This window comes from Pollachius pollachius (assembly GCF_949987615.1).
Source record: "Pollachius pollachius genome assembly, chromosome: 10".
Lineage (NCBI taxonomy): Eukaryota > Metazoa > Chordata > Actinopteri > Gadiformes > Gadidae > Pollachius > Pollachius pollachius.
Genome location: NC_136943.1, coordinates 14,373,107 through 14,393,532, shown reverse-complemented (window position 1 = coordinate 14,393,532; position 20,426 = coordinate 14,373,107). Strand labels below are relative to the sequence as shown.

At 38.7% G+C, this 20,426-nt stretch overlaps 2 long non-coding RNA genes across 5 annotated transcripts; both read left to right on the top strand.

The window, feature by feature from the left end:
* The first annotated feature begins 343 nt into the window (after positions 1-343).
* LOC307081737 lies at positions 344-10,853 on the top strand. 4 transcript variants are annotated; one of them, XR_013812166.1, is made up of 12 exons: positions 4,023-4,119; positions 4,314-4,643; positions 4,746-5,111; positions 5,293-5,409; positions 5,697-5,749; positions 6,086-6,198; positions 6,644-7,922; positions 8,117-8,446; positions 8,549-8,678; positions 8,794-8,914; positions 9,096-9,552; positions 9,889-10,853. It is a non-coding gene; the product is annotated as an uncharacterized lncRNA (long non-coding RNA). The 4 variants fall into 4 exon arrangements; XR_013812167.1 differs by having other exon boundaries at positions 8,549-8,914; positions 9,096-9,212; positions 9,500-9,552; XR_013812165.1 differs by lacking the exons at positions 4,023-4,119; positions 4,314-4,643; positions 4,746-5,111 and adding exons at positions 344-420; positions 615-944; positions 1,047-1,412 and having other exon boundaries at positions 8,549-8,914.
* An 801-nt stretch (positions 10,854-11,654) lies between these two features.
* On the top strand, positions 11,655-13,820 carry LOC307081857. The gene is made up of 5 exons (XR_013812171.1): positions 11,655-11,782; positions 11,977-12,306; positions 12,409-12,774; positions 13,018-13,111; positions 13,451-13,820. It is a non-coding gene; the product is annotated as an uncharacterized lncRNA (long non-coding RNA).
* Positions 13,821-20,426: the final 6,606 nt, after the last annotated feature.

The window sequence follows — 20,426 nt, the reverse complement described above, 5'->3', positions numbered from 1 at the left end:
TGTGTTAGTACTAATTGTTGCTATATCCCTTGAAAATAAAAAGTAGCAATGTTTTTACTGTACTTGTTGATTCAGTGTCACATAAAAATGATTAAAATATATATATTTTAATGATAATGTGTTAAGGGAAAGCATAACATGAATGCCAGTTGTCTGTTTGTTATACAGAAAAAATATGATAAAGGGAAAGGATGTTTCCCTTTATCATGAACTGCATCTGACTGAAGTCAGATGCAAGGTGGATCATTGGCTCGCTTCTTTCAGTGTCTCCATGTTCCAGCCAATCACAGTTGATCTAAGATATGTAAAAGATTGTCGTCTAACTGAAATCATTCACTTGAGAGACAACATCTCTTATTCAGCACCATAACGGGAAAATGATGGCAATATTTTTTGCAACGACGATCTTGAGTACAGCTTGTAAGTACATTTCTCTACAACTTAAAATAGACTTTCATGAAGTTAAATCACGAGCCATGTTGCGAAGGTCTGTTTGAATAGTACAGGGGAGCATGTATGTGTGGATTTATATGAGTATGAATGTATGTATTTTTTTGTATTTGTGAAATTCCCTCTAAAATTTGAATTAATACTTTGTCCTTTCTTATTTTCAGTGCTAAGTCAAACCCAAAAAAATCCTCATTCACTCTCTTTGACCAAAGCAGATATTGGAGATACTGTTTCTCTACATTGTGCATCTTTGAATGGTACAAGTAAAGTGATATACTGGTATAAGCAATCTCTTGGATATATTCCCCAAGTGGTTGCCAGCGCAATTTATGGCAGTCCAACGATATATCCGCCATACAAATTAAGGGTTACACTGGTAAAAGGAAAGTTGACTATGAGTGATGTAATGAAAGAGGACGAGGCAAACTATTTCTGTCAGCAAGGAATTGATGGAAACAAGAATTGGAACAACGGCACATTTCTGTCTGTGAATGGTAAGATTCAGCGTTTTAATATCATGAGCAAAAATCTTTTAATCTGATGTAAACACAAACAATATTTGGATTTGGTACATTTGATTGTATTTCACCATGCAGATGGAAATGAGCAGAAATTAGACCACCAGACTGTGGTCCAACAGTCGGCATCAGCTCAGCTGGGAGACCCTGTGTCTCTCCAGTGCTCTATTACCTCCCAGAGGACGGACTACAGTAACCAGTGCCAAGGGGAACCCAGTGTGTACTGGTTCAGATCAGGACCATCTCACCCTGCTGCCATTTACATGAATGGAAACAGGAGTGGTGAATGTCAGAATAGTTCTGGGCCTCCGTCTGCTCCACAGAGCTGTGTCTACACTCTCCCCAAGAACAATGCAGACTCCTCTGATGCCGAGACCTACTACTGTGCCCTGGCAGCATGTGGGGAGGTTGTGTCTGGCAATGAATCCAAGCTGGACACAAAAGGTCAATATAGTTTACTTCCTACTTAATTTATTTGGTAATTAATTCACCAAGAAGATAATATACACAAAAGATACAGAGAATTATTTTATTTGAAAGGGGAAAAAGTTTATGAAATTATTGCAAAAATAATATGCATACTGAAGCTTCCCTGATGACCCAATGTTGTTTGTGTGATTCTAGCACAAAACCCGCATCCAGTTAACATGATGCTTGGAATACTGTTGGCTTGCTGTCTGGGTGTGATTATAATCCTCATTCTAACCAGAAATGAAAAGCAAGTTTGTGACCAGTGCAAAGGTACAGTACATTATACACTTAGCCTATTGATGTGACCGGATCTGACCTCAGGACAGGTTAGCGAGATCCGAAACTGTACATTATATTAAATAAATTCTGCATTAACACAAAGAATCTTATTATCAGGGACACGGAGTGACGCGGTTGTTGCACATGACTTAGTGATTCAGGAACCACAGGTACATCTGCATTGTGTATAATCATTTATGTACTCATTTAAATTAATTTAGAAGAAATGCTGTGGCTTAGAGGTTAATGAATTTTGGGATTTCCTATTTTGTATTTAAAACTTAAGTTGAGTCACACATTCATTTTATTTTATTTTTTTCTAGAAGTTAAGCTTGCTGGTTAAATGAACTGGTCTAGGATGTTATGTTAGCCAATCAGTTATTGGTCTCAGAATATTGTTGGCCACAAGTAAACCAGTATGATTTCAGTTTTGACGTTTATTAAAGTGATCTCTACTTCTGTGAATCCTCTCAAATGTTCAGTAGTAATACAGTTCTCTGTTATAGGACGGGAAAACAGATTCCTTGAACTACGCAGCGTTGGAGTTCTCTGGCACGAAAACCAAAGGAGGGAAGAAGAACAGTGAAAGGACTCAGGAGAGTGTGTATTCTGCTGTGAGATAGTCCTGCTACTGAAGTCTGACACGGTCCTAATATAGTTTATATTCCTCTATATTGTGTTCCAGGTTATATGGAGTAAAGCATGGTTCTCTCTGTAGTCTATGGACTGATTCGCTTACGGAACACTTACCCTCTGATCGAGAGTTTTATTTGTGCTGAGTTAAGTTCAAGTACACGACCATCATTCAAATGTCAATTTACATGGTGCAAGTTAACATTTATAAGAAAAAAATTGACTCATGCTAGTATCAATAATCATGAGACCAATTTCTCCATAGTTACCTTGTTAAATTTACTTGTATCATTTCCCATCGTTTATCATACGTGCTTAATTGATAAGTGGTAGACAAGACAGCATTGATTGTGTCCGAATTGTTGGTGTTGTTCCTCTGTATGCATTTTATAATGATGTTTATTAAAATCATGAATTACTATTGATGGCTTTAAAAAAGCAAATTAAAGTCAACATTTTCGCTGTTCACTAACAAAAAAAATCCCCTTTTGGTTTCAGTCAATGATGGAAAATGTAAATTTCATGGTTGGTTTCAGGCCCTTCAGCAGCACATCCTGTTGATACCTCGAGTCAGGTCTGGTCAGGTTGGTGGTGTGTGTAGAACAGAGACACGGCCAGCCACAGCCCTCGCTTCTCAGCCTATCTGCTGCTTGGGGCCTCGCTCTGTTTCAAACCCAGTGGTAAAAGAAATGGCAAGAAAGGAAGTGACACTAATAGGTGTCTTCTTTCCGGGCCTTGTACAGTTAACTGTCACGTCACACTGGTGGGTATAAAACCCTTGAGTTTCTTGAAACTGCTGTGCCTTCAACATGGAGAACGGAGAGCTATCTCAACTTCATTATTGCTGGAGTAGATTGGTTACTCATTGGTTAATGTTCAAACTAATTCTACATTATATATCTTAGGGTGCAGAGCACACAAATACACACCAACACACACACACACACACACTCATTCTTCCAGTTCATATTTTTACAAGGTAAAATTGCAAAACTAAAAGGGAGTAAAAAGCCCCAGGAAAGCTGCAGCCATGGACCCCCGATCATGTGACCACACACTAAAATCCTCCAGATTCAATTACGAAATTCATGATTTTTACTCATGAAAACTTTCAGTGGTATAACTGTATTTCTACTACAATCACCGGTATTATGGATAATACTATTATAACAAATATTAATGTCTCAGATATAACTGCAGTATTCGGGCAATAAGTATCACTATAGTGACACCAAGTAGCAATACGCTTGTCACTGTCATTAGTAATAATGGTTATCATACTAATAATGCTTCATTTATCGGTATAATTAGGGCAAATATGCTTCAATCTCTTGTGTTAGTAGTAATTGTTGCAATATCCCTTGAACATATACAGTAAATGATTTTACTGTACTTGTGCATTCAATGTCACATAAAAATAATTAAAATGCAATTTTTTTTAATGATAATGCATTAAGGGAAAGCAATACATGAATGCCAGTTGTCTGTTTGTTATACAGAAAAAATATGAAGAAGGGAACGGATATTTACTGTGTTGTATTTAAATTTAACATGAACTGCATCTGACTGAAGTCAGATGCAAGGTGGATCATTGGCTCGCTACTTTCAGTGTCTCCATGTTCCAGCCAATCACAGTTGATCTAAGATATGTAAATGATTGTCGTATTCTAAGTCAAATCGTTCACTGAAGAGACTACATCTCTGGTACAGCACCATAACGGGACAATGATGGGAATATTTTTTGCAATGACGATCTTGAGTACAGCTTGTAAGTACATTTCTCTACAACTTAAAATTGACTTTCATGAAGTGAAATCACGAGCCATGTTGTGAAGGTCTGTTTGAATAGTACAGGGGAGCATATATGTGTGGATTTATATGAGTATGAATGTATGTATTTTTTTGTATTTGTGAAATTCCCTCTAAAATTTGAATCAATACTTTGTTTTTTCTTATTTTCAGTGCTAAGTCAAACCCAAGAAAATCCTCGTTCACTCTCTTTGACCAAAGCAGATATTGGAGATACTATTTCTCTACATTGTGCATCTTTGAATGGTACAATTAAAGTGTTATGCTGGTATAAGCAATCTCTTGGATATATTCCCCAAGTGGTTGCCAGCATAATTTATGGCACTCCAACGATATATCCGCCATACAAATTAAGGGTTACACTGGTAAAAGGAAAGTTGACTATGAGTGATGTAATGAAAGAGGACGAGGCAAACTATTTCTGTCAGCAAGGAATTGATGGAAACAACAATTGGAACAACGGCACATTTCTGTCTGTGAATGGTAAGATTCAGCGTTTTAATATCATGAGCAAAAATCTTTTAATCTGATGTAAACACAAACAATATTTGGATTTGGTACATTTGATTGCATTTCACTATGCAGATGGAAATGAGCAGAAATTAGACCACCAGACTGTGGTCCAACAGTCGGCATCAGCTCAGCTGGGAGACCCTGTGGCTCTCCAGTGCTTTATTACCTCCCAGAGGACGAACCACAGTAACCAGTGCAAAGGGGAACCCAGCATGTACTGGTTCAGATCAGGACCATCTCACCCTGCTGCCATTTACATGAATGGAAACAGGAGGGGTGAATGTCAGAATAGTTCTGGGCGTCCGTCTGCTCCACAGAGCTGTGTCTACACTCTCCCCAAGAACAATGCAGACTCCTCTGATGCTGGGACCTACTACTGTGCCCTGGCAGCATGTGGGGAGGTTGTGTCTGGCAATGAATCCAAACTGGACACAAAAGGTCGATATAGTTTACTTCCTACTTAATTTATTTGGTAATTAATTCACCAAGAAGATAATATACACAAAAGATACAGAGAATTATTTTATTTGAAAGGGGAAAAGGTTTATGAAATTATTGCAAAAATACTATGCATACTGAAGCTTCCCTGATGACACAAATGTTGTTTGTGTGATTCTAGCACAAAAACCGCATCCAGTTAACATGATGCTTGGAATACTGTTGGCTTGCTGTCTGGGTGTGATTATAATCCTCATTCTAACCAGAAATGAAAAGCAAGTTTGTGACCAGTGCAAAGGTACCGTACATTATACACTTAGCCTATTGATGTGACCGGATCTGACCTCAGGACAGGTTAGCGAGATCCGAAACTGTTGATAGAGAACTTTGGACTCTGTATACATAATTGAGACTGTGGCACATTATATTTTACAGAAATCTGTCCCAAATTTAAGACTAGTTCTGTTTTAATAGTTTGACCTAAAATATTTTTCTCCATAACATTTGTCACATAATATAAAGGTTTAGAATTGTTTACATTATATTAAATAAATTCTGCATTAACACAAAGATTCTTATTATCAGGGACACGGAGTGACGCAGTTGTTGCACATGACTTAGTGATTCAGGAACCACAGGTACGTCTGCATTGTGTATAATCATTTATGTACTCATTTAAATTAATTTAGAAGAAATGCTGTGGCTTAGAGGTTAATGAATTTTGGGATTTCCTATTTTGTATTTAAAACTTAAGTTGAGTCACACATTCATTTTATTTTATTTTTTTCTAGAAGTTAAGCTTGCTGGTTAAATGAACTGGTCTAGGATGTTATGTTAGCCAATCAGTTATTGGTCTCAGTATATTATTGGCCACGAGTAAACCAGTATGATTTCAGTTTTGACGTTTATTAAAGTGATCTCTACTTCTGTGAATCCTCTCAAATGTTCAGTAGTAATACAGTTCTCTGTTATAGGACGGGAAAACAGATTCCTTGAACTACGCTGTGTATTCTACTGTGAGATAGTCCTGCTACTGAAGTCTGACACGGTCCTAATATAGTTTATATTCCTCTATATTGTGATCCAGGTAATATGCAGTAAAGCATGGTTCTCTCTGTAGTCTATGGACTGATTCGCTTACGGAACACTTACCCTCTGATCGAGAGTTTTATTTGTGCGGAGTTAAGTTCAAGTACACGACCATCATTCAAATGTCAATTTACATGGTGCAAGTTAACATTTATAAGAAAATAATTGACTCATGCTAGTATCAATAATCATGAGACCAATTTCTCCATAGTGACCTTGTTAATTTTACTTGTATCATTTCCCAACGTTTATCATACGTGCTTAATTGATAAGTGGTAGACAAGACAGCATTGATTGTGTCCGAATTGTTGGTGTTGTTCCTCTGTATGCATTTTATAATGATGTTTATTAAAATCATGAATTACTATTGATGGCTTTAAAAAAGCAAATTAAAGTCAACATTTTCGCTGTTCACTAACAAAAAACTCCCCTTTTGGTTTCAGTCAATGATGGAAAATGTAAATTTCACGGTTGGTTTCCGGCCCTTCAGCAGCACATCCTGTTGATACCTCGAGTCAGGTCTGGTCAGGTTGGTGGTGTGTGTAGAACAGAGACACGGCCAGCCACAGCCCTCGCTTCTCAGCCTATCTGCTGCTTGGGGCCTCGCTCTGTTTCAAACCCAGTGGTAAAAGAAATGGCAAGAAAGGAAGTGACACTAATAGGTGTCTTCTTTCCGGGCCTTGTACAGTTGACTGTCACGTAACACTGGTGGGTATAAAACCCTTGAGTTTCTTGAAACTGCTGTGCCTTCAACATGGAGAACGGAGAGCTATCTCAACTTCATTATTGCTGGGGTAGATTGGTTAATGTTCAAACTAATTCTACATTATATATCTTAGGGTGCAGAGCACACAAATACACACCAACACACACACACACACACACACACACACACACACACACACTCATTCTTCCGGTTCATATTTTTACAAGGTAAAATTGCAAAACTAAAAGGGAGTAAAAAGCCCCAGGAAAGCTGCAGCCATGGACCCCCGATCATGTGACCACACGCTAAAATCCTCCAGATTCAATTACGAAATTCATGATTGTTACTCATGAAAACTTTCAGTGGTATAACTGTATTTCTATTACAATCACCGGTATTATGGATAATACTATTATAACAAATATTAATTTCTCAGATATAACTGCACTATTCGGGCAATAAGTATCACTATAGTGACACCAACTAGCAATACGCTTGTCACTGTCATTAGTAATAATGGTTATCATGCTAATAATGCTTAATTTATCGGTATAATTAGGGCAAATATACTTCAATCTCTTGTGTTAGTAGTAATTCTTGCAATATCCCTTGAACATATACAGTAATAATGATTTTACTGTACTTGTGGATTCAATGTCACATAAAAATAATTAAAATGCAATTTTTTAATGATAATGTGTTAAGGGAAAGCAATACATGAATACCAGTTGTCTGTTTGTTATACAGAAAAAAGATGAAGAAGGGAACGGATGTTTACTGTGTTGTATTTAAATTTAACATGAACTACATCTGACTGAAGTCAGATGCAAGGTGGATCATTGGCTCGCTACTTTCAGTGTCTCCATGTTCCAGCCAATCACAGTTGATCTAAGATATGTAAATGATTGTCGTATTCTAAGTCAAATCGTTCACTGAAGAGACTACATCTCTGGTACAGCACCATAACGGGACAATGATGGGAATATTTTTTGCAATGACGATCTTGAGTACAGCTTGTAAGTACATTTCTCTACAACTTAAAATTGACTTTCATGAAGTGTTATCATGGGCCATAACGCAAAGGTCTGTTTGAATAGTACAGGGAGGCATGTATGTGTGGATGTATATGAGTATGAATGTATGTATTTTTTTGTATTTGTGAAATTCCCTCTAAAATTTGAATCAATAATTTGTTCTTTCTGATTTTCAGTGCTAAGTCAAACCCAAGAAAATCCTCAATCACTCTCTTTGACCAAAGCAGATATTGGAGATAGTGTTTCTCTACATTGTGCATCTTTGAATGGTACAAGTAAAGTGCTATACTGGTATAAGCAATCTCTTGGATATATTCCCCAAGTGGTTGCCAGTGTAATTTATGGCACTCCAACGATATATCCGCCATACAAATTAAGGGTTACACTGGTAAAAGGAAAGTTGACTATGAGTGATGTAATGAAAGAGGACGAGGCAAACTATTTCTGTCAGCAAGGAATTGATGAAAACAAGAATTGGAACAACGGCACATTTCTGTCTGTGAATGGTAAGATTCAGCGTTTTAATGTCATGAGCAAAAATCTTTTAATCTGATGTAAACACAAACAATATTTGGATTTGGTACATTTGATTGCATTTCACTATGCAGATGGAAATGAGCAGAAATTAGACCACCAGACTGTGGTCCAACTGTCGGCATCAGCTCAGCTGGGAGACCCTGTGGCTCTCCAGTGCTCTATTACCTCCCAGAGGACGAACCACAGTAACCAGTGTCAAGGGTAACCCAGCGTGTACTGGTTCAGATCAGGACCATCTCACCCTGCTGCCATTTACATGAATGGAAACAGGAGGGGTGAATGTCAGAATAGTTCTGCTCCTTCGTCTGCTCCACAGAGTTGTGTCTACACTCTCCCCAAGAACAATGTAGACTCCTCTGATGCTGGGACCTACTACTGTGCCCTGGCAGCATGTGGGGGAGTTGTGTCTGGCAATGTATCCAAGCTGGACACAAAAGGTCGATATAGTTTACTTCCTACTTAATTTATTTGGTAATTAATTCACGAAGAAGATAATATACACAAAAGATACAGAGAATTATTTTATTTTAAAGAGGAAAATATTTATGAAATTATTGCAAAAATACTATGCATACTGAAGCTTCCCTGATGACACAAATGTTGTTTGTGTGATTCTAGCACAAAAACCGCATCCAGTTAACATGATGCTTGGAATACTGTTGGCTTGCTGTCTGGGTGTGATTATAATCCTCATTCTAACCAGAAATGAAAAGCAAGTTTGTGACCAGTGCAAAGGTACAGTACATTATACACTTAGCCTATCGATGTGACCGGATCTGACCTCAGGACAGGTTAGCGAGATCCGAAACTGTTGATAGAGAACTTTGGACTCTGTATACATAATTGAGACTGTGGCACATTATATTTCACAGAAATCTGTCCCAACTTTAAGACTAGTTCTGTTTTAATAGTTTGACCTAAAATATTTTTCTCCATAACATTTGTCACATAATATAAAGGTTTAGAATTGTTTACATTATATTAAATAAATTCTGCATTAACACAAAGATTCTTATTATCAGGGACACAGAGTGACGCAGATGTTGCACATGACTTAGTGATTCAGGAACCACAGGTACGTCTGCATTGTGTATAATCATTTATGTACTCATTTAAATTAATTTAGAAGAAATGCTGTGGCTTAGAGGTTAATGAATTTTGGGATTTCCTATTTTGTATTTAAAACTTAAGTTGAGTCACACATTCATTTTATTTTATTTTTTTCTAGAAGTTAAGCTTGCTGGTTAAATAAACTGGTCTAGGATGTTATGTTAGCCAATCAGTTATTGGTCTCAGTATATTATTGGCCACAAGTAAACCAGTATGATTTCAGTTTTGACGTTGATTGAAGTGGTCTCTACTTCTGTGAATCCTCTCAAATGTTCAGTAGTAATACAGTTCTCTGTTATAGGACGGGAAAACAGATTCCTTGAACTACGCAGCGTTGGAGTTCTCTGGCACGAAAACCAAAGGAGGGAAGAAGAACAGTGAAAGGACTCAGGAGAGTGTGTATTCTGCTGTGAGATAGTCCTGCTACTGAAGTCTGACACGGTCCTAATATAGTTTATATTCCTCTATATTGTGTTCCAGGTTATATGCAGTAAAGCATGGTTCTCTCTGTAGTCTATGGACTGATTCGCTTACGGAACACTTACCCTCTGATCGAGAGTTTTATTTGTGCTGAGTTATGTTCAAGTACATGACCATCATTCAAATGTCAATTTACATGGTGCAAGTTAACATTTATAAGAAAATAATTGACTCATGCTAGTATCAATAATCATGAGACCAATTTCTCCATAGTGACCTTGTTAATTTTACTTGTATCATTTCCCAACATTTATCATACGTGCTTAATTGATAAGTGGTAGACAAGACAGCATTGATTGTGTCCGAATTGTTGGTGTTGTTCCTCTGTATGCATTTTATAATGATGTTTATTAAAATCATGAATTACTATTGATGGCTTTAAAAAAGCAAATTAAAGTCAACATTTTCGCTGTTCACTAACAAAAAACTCCCCTTTAGGTTTCAGTCAATGATGGAAAATGTAAATTTCACGGTTGGTTTCCGGCCCTTCAGCAGCACATCCTGTTGATACCTCGAGTCAGGTCTGGTCAGGTTGGTGGTGTGTGTAGAACAGAGACACGGCCAGCCACAGCCCTCGCTTCTCAGCCTATCTGCTGCTTGGGGCCTCGCTCTGTTTCAAACCCAGTGGTAAAAGAAATGGCAAGAAAGGAAGTGACACTAATAGGTGTCTTCTTTCCGGGCCTTGTACAGTTAACTGTCACGTAACACTGGTGGGTATAAAACCCTTGAGTTTCTTGAAACTGCTGTGCCTTCAACATGGAGAACGGAGAGCTATCTCAACTTCATTATTGCTGGAGTAGATTGGTTACTCATTGGTTAATGTTCAAACTAATTCTACATTATATATCTTAGGGTGCAGAGCACACAAATACACACCAACACACACACACACACACACTCATTCTTCCAGTTCATATTTTTACAAGGTAAAATTGCAAAACTAAAAGGGAGTAAAAAGCCCCAGGAAAGCTGCAGCCATGGACCCCCGATCATGTGACCACACACTAAAATCCTCCAGATTCAATTAAGAAATTCATGATTGTTACTCATGAAAACTTTCAGTAGTATAACTGTATTTCTACTACAATCAACGGTATTATGGATAATACTATTATAACAAATATTAATGTCTCAGATATAACTGCACTATTCGGGCAATAAGTATCACTATAGTGACACCAAGTAGCAATACGCTTGTCACTGTCATTAGTAATAATGGTTATCATACTAATAATGCTTCATTTATCGGTATAATTAGGGCAAATATGCTTCAATCTCTTGTGTTAGTAGTAATTGTTGCAATATCCCTTGAACATATACAGTAAATGATTTTACTGTACTTGTGCATTCAATGTCACATAAAAATAATTAAAATGCAATTTTTTTTAATGATAATGCATTAAGGGAAAGCAATACATGAATGCCAGTTGTCTGTTTGTTATACAGAAAAAATATGAAGAAGGGAACGGATATTTACTGTGTTGTATTTAAATTTAACATGAACTGCATCTGACTGAAGTCAGATGCAAGGTGGATCATTGGCCTGCTACTTTCAGTGTCTCCATGTTCCAGCCAATCACAGTTGATCTAAGATATGTAAATGATTGTCGTATTCTAAGTCAAATCGTTCACTGAAGAGACTACATCTCTGGTACAGCACCATAACGGGACAATGATGGGAATATTTTTTGCAATGACGATCTTGAGTACAGCTTGTAAGTACATTTCTCTACAACTTAAAATTGACTTTCATGAAGTGAAATCACGAGCCATGTTGTGAAGGTCTGTTTGAATAGTACAGGGGAGCATGTATGTGTGGATTTATATGAGTATGAATGTATGTATTTTTTTGTATTTGTGAAATTCCCTCTAAAATTTGAATCAATACTTTGTTTTTTCTTATTTTCAGTGCTAAGTCAAACCCAAGAAAATCCTCATCCACTCTCTTTGACCAAAGCAGATATTGGAGATACTGTTTCTCTACATTGTGCATCTTTGAATGGTACAAGTAAAGTGCTATACTGGTACAAGCAATCTCTTGGATATGTTCCCCAAGTGGTTGCCAGCGCAATTTATGGCAGTCCAACGATATATCCGCCATACAAATTAAGGGTTACACTGGTGAAAGGAAAGTTGACTATGAGTGATGTAATGAAAGAGGACGAGGCAAACTATTTCTGTCAGCAAGGAATTGATGGAAACAAGAATTGGAACAACGGCACATTTCTGTCTGTGAATGGTAAGATTCAGCGTTTTAATATCATGAGCAAAAATCTTTTAATCTGATGTAAACACAAACAATATTTGGATTTGGTACATTTGATTGCATTTCACTATGCAGATGGAAATGAGCAGAAATTAGACCACCAGACTGTGGTCCAACTGTCGGCATCAGCTCAGCTGGGAGACCCTGTGGCTCTCCAGTGCTCTATTACCTCCCAGAGGACGGACCACAGTAACCAGTGCAAAGGGGAACCCAGCATGTACTGGTTCAGATCAGGACCATCTCACCCTGCTGCCTTTTACATGAATGGAAACAGGAGGGGTGAATGTCAGAACAGATCTGCTCCTTCGTCTGCTCCACGGAGCTGTGTCTACACTCTCCCCAAGAACAATGTAGACTCCTCTGATGCTGGGACCTACTACTGTGCCCTGGCAGCATGTGGGGAGGTTGTGTCTGGCAATGAATCCAAGCTGGACATAACAGGTGATTATATTGGATTTCCTGCTTTCAGTTTATCTGCTATTTTTTTAAATTCAGAAGACAATAGATACATAATATAATCACATGTGAATATATGTAATACTGAGGACATGATTGAGATTCTTTTCAAAATATTGAATTCCACATGCCAAACTCTGAATGTAATGGTACAGATGATAACAGGCAAAATGTGACAGATTCTCTGCAGATTCACGATGACCCATTGTTGATTGTTGCTCATTCTAGATCCCAACCATAATCTTGCGATCTTTGTGCATCGGATAATGTTGGCTTGCTGTCTGCTTGTGATTATAATCCTCATTCTAATCATACATTACAGGTTTGTGAGTTAATAACTCTACAGCACATTAAACACAAGAACTCATATCAGGACAGGTTTAAGAGCATCCCCATGTCAGATGGAAAAGTTTCAGTGAGCAAGATCTCCTATATCGATTAGGCAGTACATTATTATTTGGATTATTTCATTTAAAATAGTTATGGTAGGAATTTAGATGTTTATACCTTTTGAAAAAAATATTTATGCTTACACAAAAATATCTATATTTGTATAAGCATAAACCGTTGTAAGATGACGACAAAACATTAAACATATTATGTGTTTTCAACTGTGAATCCTCTCAGATGTTTGGTAGTGATACACATTTCTCTGTTGTAGGACAGGAAAATAGATAGTTTGAACTACACAGCGTTGGAGTTGGCAGACAAATCAAAGGAGGGAAGAACAACAGTGGAAGGATCCAGGAGAGTTTGTATTCTGCTTTGAGAGAAACCTGCCAGTGAAGTCCATCAACCTGGGAGTTTGTGTCACCTCATGAGGCTAAAGGAGGTGATAATGGTGGTATTGTTAATGACTTGTATATTCTCAGGAACATTTGTATATGGTTGAGAATGTTTTGTAATGTTGCTTTATTTGGATCATGAACATTGAATCATTGATCATTGATAATTTCTGATGCTATCTTTTGTCCAGCCAATCTTTGTGTGCAGCCATACTTATCCCTGAATATATTTATTACAATAATCATATATTGATGTCTAAAATGTATTTCTTACAAAATAAAAAATTAAGAAACTTTGAGAAGTGCGTAAAAAAGATGAGAATGAACCCACTGACTCCGACTCTGAAGACACACTTACACTGTTTGGGACATAGTGAGAGATATTTAGAGACCTCTGCTTCAGTACATTTCTGCTTTTTAAACCACAGTACTGACCCATCTAACACAGGATAAGCCTTCCTTACAAGAAATGTGACGCTTTGCAGCTAAAACCACAGGCCTAGCGGTCACAGCAGATCATGTGGCTATACACTATATAGGCCGCACCTTTTCATAGTGTCAAAGTCAAAGATATACCAGTCGTCTTTATCTTGTTCTCAAAATACTTGCACACACCTCTAGTCAATAAGATGTCCTACACTATAGAGCTAAGTGATATTTCCTCAACTGTAAGTCTTCATCTGGGTCTTTGTGGCTATTGGGGCAGGGAGGGGGGGAGGAAAAGGTTCACAGTTGCTGCACATCCGTGAACATAAAGGGTCCCTATTTTATCACAAGGTTTCATGTTGATGAGCCATTTCAGAATGTATCTCTTTGTGAGATCACAAAGTGGGAGTGTCCACTCTGCAGGGAGGAGCAGACGACTGGACTGCAGAGACTGGTCGGCATACCTAAGTATGTCTGTCAAATATCTGAGTAAACACTCCCACTTACGTGATGTCATGAAGAGCTACACTTAGAAATGGCTGGTAAATAGGGGCCCTATATGGAACCAAACACGGCTAAGATAACTGACAAATCTAAGAGGTAAATGAACAACGGGTGCATGCGCTGCACGTAACAAATGACAAGACATCAGTGGTTGTGTATGAATTTGCGGTTATGGGTCTCTGTAATGGACTGATGTTGCATCGGATGCTCTTTGCAGCTCAATATGATCCCACGTGAATAAGACTGAATTGAATTTAATCAACCATTGTAATAAGATCGTAACCGAAATTAAAGTACTGAATTAATTAACTCTTGAAAAAAAGAATACAAATATTGCAAGGGAATTAAGTGACTTTCTCTGTTCAGATACACAAATATAGCCGTTTATGTTCAGTCACTGATGGGAAATGTATGTCAATGACAGTGTTTTCTGAAGAACCTCAGCAGCACATCCTGTTGATACCAGCATTCAGGTATTTTCATGCTCACGAGTTTTTGCGGTGTGGGTAAAACAGAGACAAGGCCAGCCACAGCCCTAAACTCTCATCTGCTGCTTGGGGCCTCTCTCTCTGTTTCCTCCTCAGAGGTAAAAGAAATTGCAAGAAAGGATGACCCAAAAAGTTGTGGTTCTATCTAAGAAGGACGAGGATACTCGATATTCATTCAGGTTGGATCATACGGCTTCATTATTAACACGTTCAGCCTAACAGTGGCCAACATAGTAAAAAGGTCACAACTGGTATTGCAATAAATAATAGAATGACTCCCTGAGAAGGGGCTACCGTGAACACAATATTTCCCCCCCGCCCTGATCCCTTTCCAAAGTTCAAGTGTGGAATAAAGTGTCAAAGTCCTGAAGGAGCCCAGCTGATGGGGGAAACAGTTAGCAGGAGGGGCAAACGGTTAGCATGGGGGGCAAACGGTTAGCATGAGGGGCAAACGGTGAGCAGGAGGGACAAGCCGTGTAAACCCCGGGGGGCTTTGTGTGACCACAGGAGCAGCGGGCTGGAGGGAAGGAGCAGGCATCTTATGCAGGTTGCTGGCATACACATGAGTGCACATTGATTCTGATCCAAACACAACTCAAATTGCCCATTTAAGAGTGCCATGAGCTACCTGTACTGGGCCATTTCTGGTTACCAGGTAACATCTATCAAACATTCTGGCTAAAACAGCGTGGCTTGTGCAAGAGAGTGAAAGCCTGTACAGCACCCTAAAAGGAAAAAAGTGTACCAGAAGTCGGAACAGCTCAAAAAAAGTTTGAGCTGTTTTATTTTTCTTGACCACCCATGTTATTACTGCCAAACACTACTAGTTTAGATTATAGTCGGTCTGGTAGAGTTTGGTATGTGTGGGTTGGCTTACGGGTTGGCTTAGCTCAGGAGTCAGAGCAGTTGTCTTGTAACTGAAAGATTGCTAGTTCGATCCCCAGCTCCTCCTAGCTGAGTGTTGATGTGTCCCTGAGCAAGACACTTAACCCTAACTGCTCCTGACGAGCTGGCTGTCACCTTGCATGGTTGACTCTGCCGTCGGTGGGACAATGAGTGTATTAACCGATGTAAGTCGCTTTGGATAAAAGCGTCTGCTAAATGCCGCAATTGGTATGTAATGCCTTTGAATCAAAAATGTAAAAGCAAGACAAAATAAGAATTGCAATCTGTTCTTCCAATCAAATATAACAAAGCGTAATTGTATTTTTGCAAAATATAGCCACATTCGGATGAAGTTTAGCCAACTGGTGAAATAGTTTTAGTGTTGGTTATATTATAACAAACCAGCAGCATGTTCTTAGCCTCAGTGTAAACATAGGTGCCAGCCCAGCAACAGACCTTCGATTGAAGCCTTTACTTTGACTCTACAACAAATGATCTGTACAATCTTGAATCTTGCTATTCATTGGTAATAATGCACAATCCTCTGTTGTAGGACAAGAAAACATGCTCCGTGAACTACTCAGCCGTGATGTTTTCTGCTGAGTGAACTAGTCTGTGTTTAGTTCACGTTTGTATTTATGACCATGGTTGTATGTGTAAATACCAGCACTATAATTGTGATATTCTCTCTATATTTGCATTACTTTCCCCGCATATTTCCAGCATTTCTCCACCTTAACAGGTGCAAACTTGATGAGACAGACGGACAAGAAATTTGATTATGTATGCATCTATTTGTCTCTGTAATAGACTTGATGTTGCTTTCAAATAGTTCAGTTTTCTTTTAACTTTTTGAAGAAGCCAGAAGGCCATATAAAATGGATGCAAGCAAACGTGTTTCTCTGTTCACCAATTCAAAATTCTCCTTTGTTTGTTTCTGAAAAAAGTGAGCACGACATCCTGTAGCCTACAGCCAGGTCTCTTTATGGTTAAGAGTTGAAGCGGCGCATCAAAGAAAAAAAAGACATGGCCAGCGACAGCCCACGTCACTCAACCTACAGGCTCACCCTCAACAACCCAGTGATGAAGAAAGGTGCAATAACAAAGGAAGTGACACGCACGCTCTCTTTCATGTGCTTGTTGCATAAACTGCCGCTTTACCCTAGTGTATAAAAGAGCTGTAAAAAATATATCTTTCCACTTCATTGTTGCTGCGTTTATTTTTGGTTATTTAAAATAACCAAAAATAACTTATTTTTGGTTTTTGGATAGAGGTGTCTGCAGCTAGACCTACTCATCTTGATATCGCTGCGTTGTCTCTGTCTAGACAACGCAGCGATATCAACCTGAGTAGTTCTAGCTGGAGAAGGGCACGTGTTCATTCTATTGAAGTCCACGCAATACTATTGTATAGCCTACTATTGTTTTTATAATTGCCACTTTACTGTTTTCCTCAAATCCATGCCCTCAATAGTGACTGGTTGTGCGTGCGTGCGTGCGTACGTGCGTGTGTCTGTTGGGTTATCTGGATTACATAGGATGTAGCAAGAAAGTGATAACCAGTGATAACCAGATAAGACAGTGAAAACCGCGAGCTGCTGACCATCATGGGAGAGAAGGAGATACAGGCGCATTAAACGAAGACGGGGAGAGATGGTGCGATATACGCAAAAGAAGCAGAGGAACTTTCCTTACGAGAAGCCGCGACCGAACCGGCTTGGCAGTGTTAAAAGTAAGACTGAAGATGGGAAGGGGTACTAAAGTGGGAATTTAACCCTTTGTGTATCGCAAAGGGTTAAATTCGAATCTACGCCCTTGGTCTCCACAAACCAGTTTGTGAACGTTCTATTTTGCATCGAACTAGATTCAATTGCTGCGTCCGAGTGTAAACCTTCTCGTAGACTCATAGTATAACCCCACAGTAAACTAATACTTGACCATGGTACTAATTTCAAAATAATTAGCACAAAGCCGACGTCGCTCATAGCCATGGGGATACCCTGCCTTCTAACGGTTGTATGTAACCCAATAGGTGATGTCACGGACACGGAGCCACATGTTGTACAGTCTATTGTTAGAATGTGAGCTGAAACAGGATTCAGCTACACCTTGATGGTGTCCGTATTCCATTTGGTCTGACACATTTTTTATTAAATGTTTTTAGTTTTGTTTCTTCGTGCATGTTCCGTGCAACTTATTTACAAAGTGCTTTGTTACATGTACAATTAAGTTATTATAGCTATGAGTTTGCATTACTATGATTACTGAAAACCATTTTAATGCATGTGTAGTGAGGGCAATAGTGGGGAGGATTGAGGGGAGAACCGACAACGCCACCAGAGGAATTACACCCCTGGAAATCAGTATAATATGGTATGCAACTTTTGTGTTGTTGAATATTATTCACAATACTGATGTGGCAAGCAGATTCGTTTAACTGAACGGACAGAGACGGTTATTCCAAAATAATTCAAATCTTCAGCATATATCTCGTCAGCCGAGATATTTTGTACATAAAATCTAAAAAATCACGATCTAAAATAGCAGTCCAAAACTAAAACGAAACCTACCAGACAAATTTAAGGCAAACTGCCGAGATACTAACTACTCCGAGGAGTGCCTAGGGGTGCTACCACTCACCTCAAGTGCCTCACAGCTATCATTACTGCAAACTAAAACTGGTGGAAAAATGCATTGTGTCCCAGTGCTTTAACTCGCATGCAAGTGAAGGGACCTCACCATGGGTGCCTAGCCTCCCTACAGTTTGGCACCCAGCTCCAGTCTAAAGAAAATGAACTAATACAGTATTGAAACAAACATTTCACCCCCAGTTGGTTTAATAAAACCCAAAACATTGTAATCACCAACAAAAGATAAGCAAGGCGAAAGTATGGCAAAACAGCAGCAGGTGAACCTACAAAAATGAACGAGAATGGAATTAGCCCGGCTCACCATGCTGCACACTGACAACACCTGGTGTGGCCCACACTACTCACCACCACGGGTTTGAGGGAATGAGTCCAAGGTCACTCAACCACAGGGGGCTATCCTAAAGCTAAATAAATCAAATCAAATGAGGGGAAGCCCATACAAAAGTGCACTCCGTCCATCCATCAAAATGCTATCGCTACACCAGACACAGCAGGGACACGAGCCATACTGAGGCACAATGGCCACAGCTGCCTTGAATTTCTAGGCTGCTGGTTTCTAGGCTGCTACACATGTCTCGTTGAGGTCAATGATTCATTTTTACTTTGATAATATGATACTTATAATACATTCCACATTGCACATCTGAAGTAGCTCTTTGCTTTGGCTCATAGAAAACCAGTCACAAATCTAAAGACAAACCTCATAATCCAAGACTCCCCACATAGAAAGGTTTTTCATGTAGGTGGGGGCGTAAAAACTCACCTGTGTTAACTGTACAATAGGCCTTGAAGCTACCTGGGTTCCATCTACATGCACTACTTAGATTAGCGAGTGTGCTCAGAGAAAGCTGTTGAAGATGTGACACATCAAAGAACGACGCTAACAGAAAGAGCTTTAGAGCGTAGGAAAAAGGGAAAACAAGCACACTGACAGAAATAAATTCCATAATCTCTAGTTCAAGCTCAAATTCCAATGAAAACATTTGAAGTATGGCAAAGGACCCTTGAACCTAAACAGAAACCAATTCCAACTCTAGTCCTTGTAAACTTTAAAATGCTTCACCAAAATTGCTGTTGAAAAACCATTATGTTGATTTTCATAATATTTCCACTTTAACCACAACAAGTAGATATACTACTACAAATATTAAAACTACAATACTATATGCTATATAGGACCAAGGCTGGTGTGCAATAATTCATCATTATCAAGACATTTATTACCAATATCAAATAATTAAACATATCAGCATACGTTCAGCACAACATATCAATGCCGTCTCTTAATGATTTTCATAAAAAAACAAAAAAAAACAAAGCTAACGACTGTGTCTTCAATATTCATTTTAGAAATAAATCTAACAATGAAAGCACCTCAAAGAAAACTAGGAGAATCCTTGGCTTGCTTCATTCATTGTCTCCGTGTTGCCGCCAATCAAAGTCGGACTATGGAATGCAAATTACATCTCTTGAGTGCAAACTTTAAATTTGAGTAAGTACAGCGCTAGTTCAGATTCTGCGCCTGCCATTCCTGAATTCCATATCCAATTCCATTTCTCTCTATTTCATGTATATTATTCAAAATTATCCAGAGCTGTTTGGTGATATTATGACTTGCATTGCGTCATAGGTATATGTATTTATTAGACTGGCTATTACCAGACCAAGCTCCATCGTAGATTGCGCGTTGGTCTAGGGAAGCTGCTGTCATTTTCTTCAGCACAAGATGCGTGATCAACGGGGCCTAGTTCAACTGACTCTGTAAGTGATTGGCTGCTTGCCGCCGCTTCCCTGTCGTCATTATGTTAAATCAGCCAATAGTGCGCCAAGGGGAAAAGCCAGCTTGGTGATTGGCTCCAGCAAAAACGTATTGCAGAAATAAATGAATTGCTCTTCTC